Raw genomic sequence first — 14,763 nt, forward strand, 5'->3', positions numbered from 1 at the left:
CCGGGAAACTGAGAAAGTACTTTACGTTTCGAGCCTATGCTCTTCAACAGAATGGAATAAGAGAACATAAACGGAGAGAGAATAAAAAAGAACTTGTGGATTTAGCGATCAAGCATGGCGGCTGGTTGGGAAAATAAAAAGGTTTTGACAGGAGAGCTAGAAAGAAGGGGAGAATATATAAAGTACTAGTGATCCCATAACGAAGATGCGCGCTCGTATGTGTGTATGTGACAATGTTTAAGTGTGTGTGTGGTTAGATGCTAGTGGCTTTGGCGTGTGGATGTATGTGAGTGTACGTGTGTGGGTCTGTAATATATGGGTGTGCGGATGATTGTGTGTGGGTGTGCAGATGATGGTGTGTGGTGTGGGTGCTGGGAAGGGGTCAATGCTAGTGTGTGGAGTGGTGTGGTGGTGTGTGTGTTGGATCTGGATGTGGGGTGTGGATGGGGTGGATGGAGTGAAGATATGGGGCGTGGATTGGTGTTTATAACATAGTCATCTTTTATCAAGACGCATATCGCATCTCCTTGTTAGTATATTTAATTTTGTCTCCCTGTGTTATTTGCTGCCTCGTAAACTATTTTTTACCTCAGCTAAATTTCTCCCTTATTTGCCAGAGAATGCTGAATATATGTTTAAATGGCGGAAGTAAACGGCATTATTCCATTTGTAATAGGAGGATTAGCAAATGGCAGAGGTAATGGTGGTAGCAAACCTTTTTGTTTTCGATGGGAGTGCTGGTACAAGTGAAAAAGCTCTTATTTCGGATGATATCAAGTTTCCTGGATGAAGAATACAATGGGCCAATAGTGAATTGTATTTCTGTCAGCATATTTGTTGTTGTTAAACATACATCAGCATTTTCGCTATTGTTGTGGTTGTTAATTATTCAGGTTCACTCTCGCAATTCGCTTTCATGTTTTTAATGTTCCTTGTAATACTAGATGCTGCAGATGATTTAATTCGTATGTTGCTTTTTGCTGTTGTTATTCCACAAGTTGCAGTTGCCTTGTTGGATGTCACTCTTACTCTTCAAAATAAAGCGTTAGAATTTAGGAATAATGAGACAGAAGGAAGAACTGAGAGTATTCAGTCAGATAAATAAATTAGTCAAACAAGCAGTTGCAACAACCTACCTCGTAATTAATTTTATTGCCATAGTGGAATTAAAAGCAAGCTTGGTCTTAGCGGGATTTTAGATTGGAATGTAAATAACTAGAACAGATGCCGATAAATATTGTCCAGCTTTCTGACACTATCAAATTACCGTGTTTCGTAAGATGATGATACAAAACAACTTATTTATTTATTTACACTAAATACACAAGCACCATTTTTTTACACTTAATTCACAAGACAGCTAGGGAACTTCTTAGTCGTTAGAGATGCTGGAACAAAAATCATGTCTTCTATTATTCAATGTATATCGTACCATAACGTAAAAACAAACATCAACGAATATGGTTCAAGTACCATTCAAATTACAATATTTCATTGCAGAGTAGCCTTGATCATACATCTGCTCTACTATGTTTAAGCCTGGTGGCAAACGATGGCTGATAGAAAAAATAATGAAATCATTTCTGAAATAGATATGAAAAATATTTACTACTTTAATTATTATACGTTTCATGTCAAATATCCTTGGGTAATTTCAATGGGAAATAAGTTTTTGGTGGAGGACTTATTAACGATATGTTTGTGTGTTCGGGACTGTACGTGTTTTCTGTGTGCTTTTGTACTTGTGTATATGTGTGTTTGTGTATGCGTGATATACAAATAAAAAAATTATTTCGCTTGAGCTATTATATTTTAGCCTCCTACCTGCTTCCATATTAAATATGTCTTCAATAGTTGAATGAAAGTAATTGCAAAATATGAATAAAACAATAATTAGCAACCAACAATAGTCCCACACATACTTGCATTCATGCATACATGCATACACATACACACACATGCACACACACACATATACATTCTTACATATATATGTATACATGCATACATATACACACACGCACAAACACACAATCATATTTTAAAATTATCTCTATGAATTTTCTATACAATTCAGAACCTGTTCTGCAAGTTACATTTCGTATACGAATACGTCTATGTATGCAATGCGATAGTAATAGGTGTATATACGTGTTTCAAGAGTTATTATATTTTCATCAGCACCACAACCACCCATCAACTATCTACAAACGCATTATTTAAATACCAACTAAGTGCACCTATACAGATAATATCAATTTGATGAGGAGGGAGTAAGCTAATGTACAACACGAACATTTGATCACAAAAACAAATCATCGTCTCTAGTTATTAAGCAAAAATTGTAGAGCTGCCTTCCGTGGACACGGGAAACTACTACACAATGTCATTGTGGTTTTCATTGCTATAATTGTTCATACATTCTATGTTAACTGTAGAAGATAATGGTAAATACCTATTTTCATAGTGGGAAAACATCTCCCTCACTTGTGGCGTCATGTGTTTTCCATACGCAACATCGCTATTAAAACGTCTGAAAATTTGCCGTGAAGGTATGTATATTTCACAAAATCAACGGAAGGGATTGCTAGCCAGCTTCATAAGAGAGTGCTAAGAAAGAAACTAATTCAAGACATCCAAATATGATAGCAATTTACGAACTCTAAATCGAAGACAACAACAATGATATCATATTACCTCAGAGTTGATTTGTCTATAAATGCTAGGGATGCTTATCACGCGTATTATTATTCATTTATTTTTTGCTTTGTTTTATATGAATAATATCATGTTGTACACTGCAGACGATAAGTAACAAAAGAATATACAATATTATACTTGTATTTCCAAGCGGAATTGATTTGATATCTAGACTAGGAAATAAATGCGCAAAAGCAACGTAGAAAGAGAGGAAAATTAATTAAGAACATTCATATCTTAGTAGACATAAAAAAGAGAGCAGAGATAAGAGATTTCGAACAAACACAGATATAGAAGTATTTATAAATCCATGAATTTGATTAGAGTAGAACTCGCAGACAGATAAAAATCTTATCAAAAAATGTTATAGGTGAATTATATTAATATTCTGAACAAAATATATATATTATTAAACAAAAAATTAGTAATAGACACCAACACACTTTTCCAGTAATACAATATAGTTATATATGTAAAACTGAACTGAGTGATAAATAAACTGGTAAGCGTAGATAGAAATATATACTGCAGTTAGAATACAGCATCCATAATGTTACACAGGTAGACTATATTCATCATGAATTAAAGGAAGAAAAGTCCCATGTAACAAAATAACGAATACAAAATTTCCATCAGAGTTCTATAAAGATACAGTGTAAGAGATAATATAAAATTAATGAGAAAAAATTGTAAATAACAAACGAAATACAAATAAAGACTTTTTCCCTTAAAGAAGGCCAAAATGAGCTGATGTGACCGATTGTAGTGATAAGAAAAGGAAAACAAGGATATTCACCTTAATTAGTTTTGCCAGTCAGACACGATTTTGGGAGAAAGGACTTCCTTTGAGAACAAACATTTCCCTCTCCACATTCAAATCAAAGGCGAACTTTAAAAATTGGCGTGGGTTTGACTGAAGAGGAAAGCATCTGTCCTTATTCAATTCAGCCCCGTCTGCCACAGAATTTTGTTCGGTATATACATTTGAGAGAAGAACTGCATGTACTCGCTCTTGATATAGTGCGCAATGGGTGATCTTCATGATGGACTCGTCTAAATAACTGGATTTATCCTACACGCGAAACCAGCTATTAGTAATTGTCGAACACTGCACCAGTGCGAGCAATATAGTTTCAGTACTTTGTATGCACTTCAGGTAGGCTCAACCAGCAATATTTCGGTGTTTGTAGAGTTTATTTCGAACTGCCTTTGATTTCTTGCAGTTATCCATGGTATAATCCCGTGCCTAAATATCTTCCCAAACAGATAAACATTTTTGGCCCGTTCTGATGCCTGAGGGTCGCATCAAGTGACTTCTAGCAGCAGAAACCTAAACTACAAAAGGCTTGTCCCCCAGAGAACGTTTTCGGTTACTTTGGGCTACCTTCTTGTACACACACACACACACACACACACACAACACACACACACACATACACACACACACACATACACACACACACACACACACATATATATATATGCGCACGCTCACAGCATATCGTGCGGGCGGGCACATGCACGCATCGGCACGCATAGGACACACTAGCGAGCATTGACCGCAAACATACGTGGCATACACACGCATGCATTATATATATGTAGGTTGTGTATGTGTGTGAGTGTGTGTGTGTGTGTGTGTGTGTGTGTGTGCACGTTGTGTGTGTGTGTGCGCGTGTGTATATATGTGTGTGTGTATGTGTGTGCACTGTGTGCGTGTGTGTGTATGTGTGTGTGTGCGCGCGCGTTGTGTGTGTGTGTGTGTGTGCACGTGTGTATATATGTGTGTGTGTGTGCACTGTGTGCGTGTGTGTGTGTATGTGTGTGTGTGTGTGTGTGTGAGCATTATATACGTGTGTATGTATTTACTTATGTATTTGTTTTTATATATATATATATATATATATATATATATATATGTGAGTGTTGTGTGTGTATATGCATGGTATGTGTGTATATGTGAGTACATTGTTTGTGTGTGTGTGCGGTATGTAGAGATATATTTGAGTGTGTACGCTATAGGTTTGTAATTTGTGTGTGTGGGTGTGTGTGTGAATTTTTTTATATATACATGTGTGTGTATGTGTGTGAAAAAATATATGTATGTGCATGTATGTATGTATGTATATGTATATATATATATATATATATATATATATATATATATATATGTATATATATATGTGTATGTATATGTGTGTGTGTGTGTGTGTGTATTTATTTGCATGCTTATGCGTGTATAAACATATGCATTATTTGCATGCGCATTGTGTATATGTATATTGTATGTATGTGTATTGTATATGTATGTGTACAATTAAGTGTATATATGTGTGTGTATGTGTGCATTGTATATATGTATATTGTAGGTGTGCCATATGTGCATGAATACATGTATATGCATTGCGTGTATATATATGTATGCATTGTGTATGTATGTTATGTGTGTGTGTGTGTTTATATATATTATATGTATGCGTACGTGTATGTGTATGCATTGTATGTATGTATATTGTGTGTATATGTGGTATATCTATGTATGTGTATGTGAACACTATATATATGTATACATGTATATATGTATATGCATTGTCTATATATATATATATATATGTATGTATTGCGTACGTATATTGCATGCATATATTGTGTATGTGCATTATATACATGCTGTATTTGTATATTGTATGTGTATATATATGCTATGTGTATTTGTGTGATATTTATATTATGTATGGATGTGTGCGTGTGTGTGTGTGTGTGTGTGGTGTGTGTGTGTTGTGTGTGTATGTGTGTTATATATATGTGTGTATATTATATACAAATACATGTTATATTTGTGTGTTGTGTGTATATATTATATATGCGGGTGCGTTGTGTGTGTGTGTTCTGTGGGTGTGTGTGTGTTGTGTGTATGTGGTGTGTGTTTTTATACTATTTGTGTGTGTGTTGTTGTGTGTGTGTATATATGTGTGTGACAAACAGACGCTGCTTGACCAGCACGCACGGACACATCTATTCACACCCACATACTAACCTCCTGATAACCCCAAAACCATTGATGCTTGAAGGGGAAGTATACACCACACTGGGTACAACCTTTTTTCTCTCAATTCAACCTTTCTGCCAAAACAAACAGGTCAGTAACAACATATTCTCGCCTTCAACTTAAAATATTCTGAGATGTATAAAAAATCCATTTTAATTTTTGCTGTCAAAAGATTGTATATATATACCAAAGACTGTATATATATACATGTAATGTGACAATTTGCGACAACCAATAATTAACGCAACCAAATTTCCAATAATATATTTGTTTTATCCTTTTCTGCCAATTTTTCCAAATATTCTCATCACACTATTGAACTTCTCTGTTACCAAACACTATATTTATACATGTAATGTGACAATTTTGTATAAAAAAACATTTTTGAATTCATAATATCCAATGTGACAATTATGTAAAAAACTTTTTTGAATGCATAATATTCAATGTGACAATTATGTAAAAAACTTTTTTGAACCCATATTATTCAATGTTACTTTTGACAATCTTTTACCAAAGAGTGAAACCGGTTAAGTAAATAAACATCGTTTAAATTGCATTTTCAAACCTTTTTTCTTATATAATCCCACTCGTGCGATACCCCACAACTCAACTTTTTTATATATATTTAAACATCACACGAGTCCCGAAAATGCCACCCAAATCACAACAAGCAGAATCTTTAATGAACCAAAATATCCTAAAAGAATTACAAGAAATCTCCTCGAAACTTTCAACCATAATAAACAAAGTCGAACAATCGCACTTATACCTAAATGGACTCATGGAGGCCAAAACAACCAATCAAATCCCTGACATCATCCCAACACTGCAAAACCTAATGAAATCCATAGAGACGGCAGTGCTCCCAAAGCAGGAGCAAACTAAAGACTGCTTCTCAATTAAAAGCTCTCTTAACAACACCTGGAGTAAAAATCTCAAAGCGCGTAAGTTTGCCTTCTGGAATTTCATAAAAAATAACAACAAAGCTGACATTTATGAAAAGTGGCTCAACTCCACCCCTATCATCCTACCCAGAAAACTACAAATAAAACCCATCCAAAATGAACCAGAAATCCAAAAAAACCTCAGGGAGAAACTAGCTTTTGAAAAATTCAAAACGGAAGTAGAACTCTTGCGGCTCAGAGCCAACGCCAGTGAAGAAAAATCCAAGACCCTTGACAATGAAATGCAGATTGAAATCTCAAAACACTGTGAAGGAGCACTCCTTGATGAAACCACCAAACTCTGGAGAAAAAACTGCGAGGATGAAGAACTAACATCCCTCCAGCGAATGGAAAAAACAGCTGGTTCACCAATTATGAAACAGAGTTCACAAAGGAACACCTTTCAAGCAACCCATATTTTAAAATATCTACTTCAACTCACACCCCTCGCCAAAAACAAAGAAAACCAACCACAAAACACCGAACACACACCACCCCTAACATCAACAACAACAACAACAGAACCTACAGACAGCACTACAATCCCATCAAAAGAACCGAGACACCCATCATCACAAGACAAAACTTTACCAGACAACGTAGACCCCAACCCACACAAGAACCGTTCCAGATTCGGAGATCCTACCCTTCACTTAGAAACCCATCTCTGAACTATGATTGTAGATTCCAACCCAAACCGCTTCTTCTCCCCCAACATATAGGAATTCACTTCTAAACCATGAATATAGTTTCCAACCCACTCTAAGGAACCAACATTACACCCAGGACAAACAACCCAGACCCTGGAATAACCAAAACTCTTCCAGGAGGCCACACCAACAACCCAGACCCTGGAACAACCAAAACCTCTTCAACAGACAACATATCAACGGGGGACAGAATCACAACAACCAAAACCTCTTCAACAGACAACATATCAACGGGGGACAGAATCACATACAGCAAAATACCGCAAACAGAAGAACCCCCAGGATTCCTTTTTTAGGCAAGGGCATCAGTTTCCACGACACCAGATGGTAGATACCAACCCCGAAAAACCAAAAATAGTGAATCTTTCTAACCTAAACCTGTCGACACCACAAATAAAAATCCTTTCAAGAGGACTAAAATTCACCCCAACTCCACAATACCCTAACCTGAGGGAAATACAGGATGACATCTCACACTTTTGCAGAAAATTACGCCTCACAGAGGAATTTTTTGACAGGAAAACTAATAATAACGACGAATCAATGGTCTGTAACAAAAGCAACTATAATTCCATAAAAGGCAAAAACAAAACCTTAGACAAATTTTGCGATTACATCTCCAACTTCCCTTATGGTGAACTCCCACAACCTAAACTCAAACCCAACACCAGTAAAAGAGAATGGGAAATCATCCATACGCTACGAGACAATCATGACGTCACAATAAAGGAAGCTGATAAGGGTAGTACAGTCGTTGTTATGAATACTGAGCAATATAAAATCTCTGTATCTCTCCTTTTAGAGGATACCACATACTACGAAAGAGTAGTCGACTACCAGCAATCCAAAACAATGACCAAACTGAAGGCACTCATTTACCAACACCGGAATGACTTGACAGCAAAGGAATGCGACTACATTACTAAATTTAAATGCAAAACCAGCACACTCTATGGGCTTCCAAAAATACACAAGAGTCAAATTATCACAGAAGCTTGCAAAAAGTCCACTTCAACCTGCATCACTATACCACATCCCACTGATCTCAAACTGAGACCAATAGTGGCAGGCCCAAGTTGTGAAACACACAGACTTAGCAACTTTATAGATATCATCTTAAAGCCAATACTGAAACCCATTCCAAGTATTGTAAGAGATGAAGTGGACCTATTAAATCATCTCCCCAAACATGCCGATAAAGACACCTTAATCGTTTCTTTTGATGTTATTAATCTTTACACCACAATCCCACATGAATATGGACTGGAAGCCATTAATTCTGGCTGGATAATATCCCAATGAGATCCCGGAAAGAATTTTAAAAGAATTCATAATTGAGGCCTCAAATTTATTCTGCAAAACAATTTCATGTATTTCCACAACAACACTTACAGACAGGTCTCAGGAACTGCAATGGGTACGAAGTTGCACCTACCTATGCAAACCTGGTGATGGCCTACCTGGAATCACATATCTATGAAAAATCCAAATATAAGTACGGCCAGTCTTTCCACAAATACCTGTTGGAGAACTGGAAACGCTACTTAGATGATTGCCTCATCCTATGGTCCCATACACTCGACCAACTTATAGACTTCAAAAACCTTATCAACAGTGTGTAAATAACAACATTCAATTCACAATGGAATATAGTCAGGACCAACTCCCTTTTCTTGACATCCTAATCATTAAAAAAGGCGTCAACATTGAAACTGACATCAATTACAAACCCACTGACTCTAAACAATACTTCTATTCACCTCCAATCACCCAAAACACACAAAGACAAATATCCCCTTCAACCTAGCGAGAAGAATCTGCACTATTGTCTCAAATGACACAACACGAAATAGAAGACTCCGGGAACTAAGGGCAATTCTTCTCGAAAGACATTACCCGGCATCACTAGTAGACAACGGAATAGAACGGGCCAAATCAATCAACATTCAAGACCTACGAAAACCCAAACACATCCACAGTACAGTAAATAGCCTCCCCTGTCTCTCAACACACAACCCAAGGAATGCAGAAGCTTACACTATTATATACAACAACATTCCACAACTAAATCAAGACCCACGCCTGAAAAAAATACTGGCAGCTCAAAAAATAATAAAAAGTAAAAGACAACCTAAATCCCTAAAAAACCTCCTCACCAACGCAAAATTACACAACACAAACCCACCGCCCACCATCAAAAAATGTGGTCGCCCCAACTGCAAGACTTGCATCCACCTCATTGAGGGATCGTCGTACAAGTTCCACTCGGGACACACATTCATCATAAAAAATAATTTCACGTGCGCATCAAAAAATTTACTCTACGTCATAAGGTGTGAAGGATGCCACGATTACTACATAGGGCAAACGAGCCTTACCCTCAGAGAAAGAATGACAGTTCACCGACAACAACTGAGGGACCCCTCCACAAGACAGATACCACTAAGTGGACACTTAGACCTTTGTGCACACAATAAGTCCCCCAAATTCTTAGTCTTCACACTATAGCAATGCTCGGACAACACCACAGACCAAACACGAATAAATAAGGAAAGTAATCTTATTCAAAAATACAGACCACAACTAAACATACTCTAACATACCCCCTGGAAACACATCCAGAGCAAGAACACAGGGACACGCGCACGCTCACAGCATATCGTGCGGGCGGGCACATGCACGCATCGGCACGCATAGGGCACACTAGCGAGCATTGACCGCACACATACGTGGCATACACACGCATGCATTATATATATGTAGGTTATGTATGTGTGTGAGTGTTGTGTGTGTGTGTGCACGTTGTGTGTGTATGTGCGCGTGTGTATATATGTGTGTGTGTGTGTGTGCACTGTGTGCGTGTGTGTGTATGTGTGTGTGTGCGCGCGTTGTGTGTGTGTGTGTGCACGTGTGTATATATGTGTGTGTGTGTGCACGTGTGTATATATGTGTGTGTGTGTGCACTGTGTGCGTGTGTGTGTGTATGTGTGTGTGTGTGTGTGAGCATTATATACGTGTGTATGTATTTACATATGTATTTGTTTTTATATATATATATATATATATGTGAGTTTTGTGTGTGTATATGCATGGTATGTGTGTATATGTGAGTACATTGTTTGTGTGTGTGTGCGGTATGTAGAGATATATTTGAGTGTGTACGCTATAGGTTTGTAATTTGTGGTGTTGGGTGTGTGTGTGAATTTTTTTTATATATACATGTGTGTTTTTGTGTGTGAAAAAATATATGTATGTGCATGTATGTATGTAGTATATGTTATATATAATATATATATATATATATATATATACATGTATATATATATGTGTATGTATATGTATGTGTGTGTATATTTATTTGCATGTTTATGCGTGTATAAACGTGCATTATTTGCATGCGCATTGTGTATATGTATATTGTATGTATGTGTATTGTATATGTATGTGTACAATTAAGTGTATATGTGTGTGTATGTGTGCATTGTATATATGTATATTGTAGGTGTGCCATATGTGCATGAATACATGTATATGCATTGCGTGTATATATATGTATGCATTGTGTATGTATGTTATGTGTGTGTGTGTTTATATATATTATATGTATGCGTACGTGTATGTGTATGCATTGTATGTATATTGTGTGTATATGTGGTATATCTATGTATGTGTATGTGAACACTATTTATATGTATACATGTATATATGTATATGCATTGTCTATATATATATATATTATATGTATGTATTGCGTACGTATATTGCATGCATATATTGTGTATGTGCATTATATACATGCTGTATTTGTATATTGTATGTGTATATATATGCTATGTGTATTTGTGTGATATTTATATTATGTATGGATGTGTGCGTGTGTTGTGTGTGTGTGTGTGTGTGTGTTGTGTGTGTATGTGTGTTATATATATGTGTGTATATTATATACAAATACATGTTATATTTGTGTGTTGTGTGTATATATTATATATGTGGGTGCGTTGTGTGTGTGTGTGTTCTGTGGGTGTGTGTGTGTTGTGTGTATGTGGTGTGTGTTTTTATACTATGTGTGTGTGTGTGTTGTTGTGTGTGTGTGTATATATGTGTGTGACAAACAGACGCTGCTTGACCAGCACGCACGGACACATCTATTCACACCCACATACTAACCTCCTGATAACCCCAAAACCATTGATGCTTGAAGGGGAGTATACACCACACTGGGTACAACCTTTTTTCTCTCAATTCAACCTTTCTGCCAAAACAAACAGGTCAGTAACAACATATTCTCGCCTTCAACTTAAAATATTCTGAGATGTATAAAAAATCCATTTTAATTTTTGCTGTCAAAAGATGGTATACCATTACCAAAGACTGTATATATATACATGTAATGTGACAATTTGCGACAACCAATAATTAACGCAACCAAATTTCCAATAATATATTTGTTTTATCCTTTTCTGCCAATTTTTCCAAATATTCTCATCACACATTGAACTTCTCTGTTACCAAACACTATATTTATACATGTAATGTGACAATTTTGTATAAAAAAACATTTTTGAATTCATAATATCCAATGTGACAATTATGTAAAAAACTTTTTTGAATGCATAATATTCAATGTGACAATTATCTAAAAAACTTTTTTGAACCCATATTATTCAATGTTACTTTTGACAATCTTTTACCAAAGAGTGAAACCGGTTAAGTAAATAAAAAACGTTTAAATTGCATTTTCAAACCTTTTTTCTTATATATATATATATATACATATATAATTTCAAATTAATAATTAATGGTTAAAATCAATTTCTTAAATTAATTAATCAATTAATTAATAATTTTACCAAGTAAATCGGTACGTTAAAATAATCTTTAAAGGTAAAATTTTAGAAATATTCTATAATTATAAACATAATTATAATTAGTTGAATGAATCGTGTTGATTCATTATTTTTCTCTTTGCCTACATAAAAAAAAGTGTGTTACTGTCTGGGAGATTTTTACGGTAGTATAGAAAAGGAATTTTTAACTCCTATTTCAAATTCGGTATGTGGTGAAGCAATTAGCTGACCAATAATTATAATTATGTTTATAATTATAGAATAGGTTGTGTATATATATATATATATATATATATATATATATATAGATATATATATATTATTACATTATATAAAAATATTACTTATAGTTAAAAATAAATTACTTTGCCGCATACTGAACTCATTAGAAATAGCAGCTAAAAAAACTTTTTTAAAACTATTTCTAATACTTAAAGAAAACCTCTCTCATATAGTGTTTGCTCAATTCAACTCACGCAAATATGGGGGTAGAGACATTAAAAAATCAAGTGCAAAGGTTATTTGAGAACGTACGTTTCAAGATTAGTCAAAGTCGACATTTCTTCATCATCAGCTCAGAACTCCCTGGTTTGGATTTGAAAACACTGAAAGTGGGAGCATACCCTTTCGGCTTCCTCTCGCTTCTGAAGATCTGCTCGTAACTAACAGTGCCAACAAACTCAAAATGCAAGCGAAGAATTTCTGCTCTCCCCTTTCCACCAGCGTGGGTTAAAATCAGTAAACACTATGCTTTTTTCGGTAAAATCCGCGGCATTATATAGAGAGAGATGAATTATAATTTCAACAATTGAGGGTAAAATTAATTAATTAATCAATTTCACCACCAAGTATTCAGTATGCAAAGGGACCATTTAAGGCGAATTCAAATTATTACATATATAAAAGGGCTTAGTAAATAATTACTTTGCCGCATACTGAACTCATTAGAAATAGCAGCTAAAAAAACTTTTTTAAAACTATTTCTAATACATAAAGAAAACCTCTCTCATATAGTGTTTGCTCAATTCAACTCACGCAAATATGGGGGTAGAGACATTAAAAAATCAAGTGCAAAGGTTATTTGAGAACGTACGTTTCAAGATTAGTCAAAGTCGACATTTCTATCATCAGCTCAGAACTCCCTGGTTTGGATTTGAAAACACTGAAAGTGGGAGCATACCCTTTCGGCTTCCTCTCGCTTCTGAAGATCTGCTCGTAACTAACAGTGCCAACAAACTCAAAATGCAAGCGAAGAATTTCTGCTCTCCCCTCCCCTTTCCACCAGCGTGGGTTAAAATCAGTAAACACTATGCTTTTTTCGGTAAAATCCGCGGCATTATATAGAGAGAGATGAATTATAATTTCAACAATTGGGGGTAAAATTAATTAATTAATCAATTTCACCAAGTATTCAGTATGCAAAGGGACCATTTAAGGCGAATTCAAATTTTACATTATATAAAAGTCCCTTTGCATACTGAATACTTGGTGAAATTGATTAATTATTAATTTTACCCTCAATTGTTGAAATTATAATTCATCTCTCTCTATATAATGCCGCGGATTTTACCGAAAAAAGCATAGTGTTTACTGATTTTAACCCACGCTGGTGGAAAGGGGAGAGCAGAAATTCTTCGCTTGCATTTTTGAGTTTGTTGGCACTGTTAGTTACGAGCAGATCTTCAGAAGCGAGAGGAAGCGAAAGGGTATGCTCCCACTTTCAGTGTTTTCAAATCCAAACCAGGGAGTCTGAGCTGATGATAGAAATGTCGACTTTGACTAATCTTGAAACGTACGTTCTCAAATAACCTTTGCACTTGATTTTTTAATGTCTCTACCCCTATTTGCGTGAGTTGAATTGAGCAAACACTATATGAGAGAGGTTTTCTTTAAGTATTAGAAATAGTTTTAAAAAAGTTTTTTAGCTGCTATTTCTAATGAGTTCAGTATGCGGCAAAGTAATTTATTTTACTAAGCCCTTTTATATAATGTAATAATTTGAATTCGCCTTAAATGGTCCCTTTGCATACTGAATACTTGGTGAAATTGATTAATTAATTAATTTTACCTCAATTGTTGAAATATATATATATATATATATATATATATATATATATATATATATATTATATATACGAATGACATTTTTGTAACCAAAGCTAGCAACTCTGAGTTTCAGTTTTATTAAACGAATTTGGTGATCGTTATCGATCTTATCCAACACCAGATTTCTATATATTGCCAACCTACACCAACCACCGAGTGCAATACTCAACTGGAAGTTACAGGACGCATCCCGGGCTCCGAGTTAAGTCTTTGGTTGGATACCAAATCCGACCACTGGTAACCCGTAATGATGCGAAGTGTCCTCTTACCAAAGGACTTCACGCGACTCCTAAGGGCACGGGATAGTATCCAAGTTTCGCAACGATGGAGCAAGTAAGGGACGGCCAGAAACCTAAAAGCAAGAACGTTTGTTCTCCTGATCAGATATATCCCTGACAAGAGAG

This window comes from Octopus sinensis, linkage group LG8, assembly GCF_006345805.1.
Source record: "Octopus sinensis linkage group LG8, ASM634580v1, whole genome shotgun sequence".
In the NCBI taxonomy this organism is placed as follows: Eukaryota; Metazoa; Mollusca; class Cephalopoda; order Octopoda; family Octopodidae; genus Octopus; species Octopus sinensis.